The 4,891-nt window shown below is 44.1% G+C and overlaps 1 long non-coding RNA gene across 1 annotated transcript; it reads right to left on the bottom strand.

Moving 5' to 3' along the window:
• Window positions 1–720: 720 nt before the first annotated feature.
• On the bottom strand, window positions 721–1,683 carry LOC147373777 (uncharacterized). The gene is made up of 2 exons (XR_015162072.1): window positions 1,551–1,683; window positions 721–954 (listed from the first exon to the last, which is right to left on the bottom strand). It is a non-coding gene; the product is annotated as an uncharacterized LOC147373777 (long non-coding RNA).
• Between the last annotated feature and the right edge of the window lie 3,208 nt (window positions 1,684–4,891).

Here is a 4,891-nt window from a genome sequence, read left to right as displayed (position 1 = left end):
ACAAGGGAAAAGAGAACCCCAGGTGAAGAGAATAGCACAAGCTTATGGAGTTAAGAATGTGCTCTCATCGCAGGAGCACCCTGCAGTTCAGTTCTATTGGAAACAAGTCTGAACAGGAGCTGGGGGAAGTTGTACTGGGGCCAGGCATAGATTGATCTGGGGGAGTTTGCTTCTCAGCTGGTTTGTGTTGTGTTTGTATTTGTTTACATCCAGTAGGGCAGGAAGTGATTTGAGGTGTCTGCCTTTAGTCTGTAGGTCACAGGAAAGCAGATTGGATGCTGGGTGTGACATGATCGGAGCCTCTACAGGACAATGAACTTGGCCACACATCCTTAGGGAAATGAGAGGCAAGCAGCACCTAGGTAAGAAGCCACAAGGATAATCTGAAAATAGAAGGACTGAAAGAAGCAAATGGCAGCAGAACAGAGAATAGGGGATGAAGACAAAGGGTAACAAGTCTTTGTTGACCTGGTAAATGTTCATGAGTGGAGAGGAAGAGAAAGGGAGGAATTGACAGCATTTTGAGCCTGGTGACTGGGAGGACGATAGCGCCATTAACACATTCAGTGAGGAACTCCCTCCAGTGTTGGGGGAGTTGAGAGGTTCTAATGCCAAGTTTCAGCCTCTGTAAACTGGTACCAAATCAAATCTCAGAGACAGAGTTTTGGTGCAGTAAAAAGAATTGTTTTATGGTTTGCCAGGCAAGGAGGGGGACACAGTGGGCTCCTATCCTCAAAAACTGTGTCTCCCCATCCAGGGTAGTTTGGTGAGGAGTTTTATGGCAATAGTTCAAGGATGGGGTTGCTTATATGATTAGAGCATGTACAGGATCTGCATTCCCTAAATGTGGTCCCAGGTAATCTTGATGAGCTTCTCTAGTTCCTTTAGTCTGGCCTCAGGTAGTCTTCTCTGGTATGAAGAATGCTGACATCTTCCAAGTGCTGGGTTTTCATTCTGTAAAGGGCACAAACACACTGTTACTTCTATCCCTTGAGGCCTTGCCCTGCTGCTGCTGCTGCTGTTAAGTCACATCAGTCATGTCCAACTCTGTGCGACCCCATAGACGGCAGCCCACCAGGCTCACCCGTCCCTGGGATTCTCCAGGCAAGAACATGGAGTGGGTTGCCATTTCCTTCTCCAATGCATGAAAGTGAAAAGTGAAAGTGAAGTCGCTCAGTCGTGTCCGACTCTTATCGACCCCATGGACTGCAGCCCACCAGGCTCCTCCGTCCATGGGAGTTTCCAGGCAAGAGTACTGGAGTGGGTCGCCCGTGCCATTTCCAAGGCCCTGCCCTAAGGCTGCACTATTGTTTCCTGGCTGCCCCTCCCTTCTTTGCATCCCTTTCCTTCCTAGATTAGCAGCTGTTCCAAATCTACCCTCTGAGACTCAGGGAAGGTCATAGAGGCTGAAGGCAAGAAAGGGTGGACAGAAAGGCTTCCTGTTGGGTTTCAGTTCTTCTACACACACTTGACTATGGGGTGTCTATGAGGGCCCCAAGCAGAGGAGTCCAGCAGGCAGTTGAACTTGGAAGAAATATGGTATTATTCACCTAGACAAGAGATTTGACATTTTGAAGCCAGCTGAAAAATAACAATTCTACTATACAAGAAATGGGAAAAAAACACTGTTAATCCATTTGAAGGTTGTTCTAATCTATTCAAATATGGGTTGTTTTTCTTTAAAGTACTGTTAACAAAGAAAAAAATTTGGTGAAAAAAACTGCTTGAACCTTGCTTCTGTGGAAGGCTGAGTAATGAAATGAATAGCTTTTTATCAAGGAAGGTCTCTCCTAACTAGAAAAACAAAAGCATGAACTGAAGCCTGAGGCCCTGCAGCCCCTGAGGGTGATCTCCCCACTTTGCTCTTCGGGCCACAGCAGGAAGCAGGAAGCAGGAAGCAGAAGAGCCACCGAGAGAGTAAGAAAGCACAGACAGACAGAGCAGCTCAGCTTTCTTTGGAGAGTTAATTAGTTGATGAGTACTGAGCTCTCTGACAGAGGAAGCTCCGGTCATCAAAGAATTCTTAATTGATGCATCCGGAGAAAGAGACAAAAGAAGCAGCATCTGGGAAGAAGACCTTGGATGCTTTTAGCACCAGAATGAGAAAGCACTTTTCTTGAAAGCAGGATAAGAAAAGCCTTGGTTAAGTTCAACAGTGAAGTGTAGCAGAAGAATATGCTTAACTCATACCTGATCATACTTAACTCCTTGCTTACTTAAGTATTCAGGAAGCCTGGTAATGGTGAGCAAAGCTCATACGATCTCACCACCAAAACTTATTAAGCCGAGTAAAAGTGGATAAGAACTCCCATGGTGGCATGTCACCCAAACTAGTCACTACCTCATTGCCTCACCAATAAAAATAGAATGTGAGTGTTTTGTTTTGGGGACAAATTATTCTCAGAGGCTGAGCTTGTCTTTGCCAATATTTTATTTAACACAGGTTCACCACAGGAATTATAATAATTTCACAAGCCAGTAGCATACAGGATAATGTCTCTTAGTGAGCCAATAAAGAAATAACATACCCCAATCCAAAGTTAGATTAGTTGCACTGTTAATTCAGGCAAGGGATTTATTGTTCAGTCACTCAGTCATGCCCGACTCTGTGACCCCGTGGACTGCAGCAAGCCAGAACAGCTTCCCTGTCCTTCACTATCTCCCGGAGTTTTCTGATAATCATGTCCATTCAGTCGGTGATACCATCATCATTGTCCCCTTCTCCTCTTGCCTTCAATCTATCCCAGCATCAGGGTCTTTTCCAATGAGTTGGCTCTTCCCATCAGGTGGCCAAAGTATTAGATGAAAGGAATAAGATCCAAATTTCATTCAGTGTGTATCTTTATATGAGTTGGTACTTGGGAGAGATGGCTGACCAACCAAGAACTGATCTCCAGCTGCTAGCACAAAAGCCAAAGTCCCTTGTGGCTCAAGCATATTGCTATGGAATATGGTCCCTGGTGATGGCAGGCAAGGTGATCTCCAGGATGGTTGCATGACTTTTGCCGCTGTCACTAAGAATCACCTTTACCGTGGTCCCAAGGAGATTTGGAAACGAAGAGTCTACTTGCCCAGATCAAAATTCTGAGAACTCACATCTCTGGGTATTATAGTCTAAATGTCCCCTCACCATATTTGCTTCTTCATATGTTTTAACTGATAAGCCCCAGCAGGACCCTTGGGCAGCTGAGCGCCTAGTGCTTATCAACAACAGATGAGACAATGACATCTTGACACAGCTTCATTCTTACATCAAAGCTACTTCTAACACAACTTTTTTTGATCTTTGTCATAAACCAGTGGATTTGATATCCTATTAAACTAATACACAACAGGAAACCATAAGTAATGGACCTCCCTGGTGGCTCAGTGGGAAAGAATCCACCTGTCAATGCGGGAGACGTGGATTCAATCACTAGGTCGGGAAGATCACCTCCTGGAGAAGGAAATGGCAACCTACTCTGGTTTTCTTGCCTGGGAAATCCCACGGGCAGGGGAGCCTGGCAGGCTACAGTCCATGGGGTCACAAAAGAGTCGGACATGACTTAGCAAACAAACACCACCACCAACAAAGTAGAGATCCTTCTAAAACTACTTCTAAAACAACTTATTTTTATATTTGTCATAAACAAGTAGATCTGAAATCCTACTAAACCAATACACAACAGTGAACCACAAGTAATTCTAGTAGCCACATTTAAAAATGTGAAAGAGGCAAAATCAATGTTAACAAATATTTTAATGAAAAATCTTATTTAACCCAATATGTCCAAAATATTAATTTAAACATTTCATTAGTATTTTAAAATGTTGAGGTGTTTTGTGGCACTTACTAGAGTATACATTACCCGAGGTCAGGGGCTTCCCTCAGGCTTATATCTTGTACTGTGCTTATCCTAGTGCTTTGCACATAGTAGGTCCTTCATAAGCACTTGTTGAATTTGAGGATAAAAATCTGGGGTATCCTGTGAGCATTAAGTTGTACTGTGAAAAGGTTAAGAGTATAAAGAACACAGAATACTGAGAGATTCATTTGGATTGAGAGAGAAATGGGAGGAGGATGCTGAGAGAGGATTGAACTGGGGGAAGAGTTGCACGTGGGGTGCAGCCTGCAGACTCTTGAAAAGCCCCAGAGAAATCAGACACCAGGCTTTATCTCATTATCACATTAAAGAGCGCAAGCTTGGGTTGACTGCCCTTTGTTGACAGAGATCTGTTTGATGTTACAAAAGAACGTGGGAGAGATGTTTCCTATGGATTCTGCAAAATTGCTCTGCATTTTACAGAGAAAGATCTCTAAATTACAAAATAGAAATGAATCTGAAGTGATTAACTACCCCAGACTCCATCAAAAGGAAAAAAAAAAAAAGCAGTAAATAGCTCCAGTAATGGGTCAACCATTGGGAACATTCAAGAGTGAGTTCCATCATCAAGGAAAATAATGAAAGACACAAGGTGGTCCTTGATCTGGGCAGAAGGTGGCCATTTCAGGAAATCCAGGCTCCCTCTGACCCCATCCTGCCACTATAAAGATTGGTGATTTCATGCTAACACACTTCTAAGAGCACCATGTGAGAGTGTCACCAATCCATGGAAGAAGAGACCATATCTGCTTGTGAACCATTTTTTCTTTTAAAGGAAACCCAGATGCCCCTCCACTGGAGACATCCCATTGGCCAGACAAGTGTCATGTGATCATCCTAAACCAATCACTAGCAAGCAACAGGACACTCTGATTGATTGAATTGAGTCAAGGCCCTGTCAGCAAAGGCTGCAGCTGGATAGCGCCAGCCTCCTAGAAGCAGCACTTGGCTGCTGGAAGGCAGGGTTCCTGGAGGAGGTTGAATTTGTTTGAGGAAGGAGAGGGTGCAGTGGAGGTTGAGGGAACAGA

Source organism: Bos grunniens, chromosome 4 (assembly GCF_055505025.1).
Source record: "Bos grunniens cultivar Pamir isolate PY7600 chromosome 4, Bosgru_T2T1.0, whole genome shotgun sequence".
NCBI lineage: Eukaryota > Metazoa > Chordata > Mammalia > Artiodactyla > Bovidae > Bos > Bos grunniens.
This window is presented reverse-complemented; position numbering and strand designations above follow the sequence as displayed.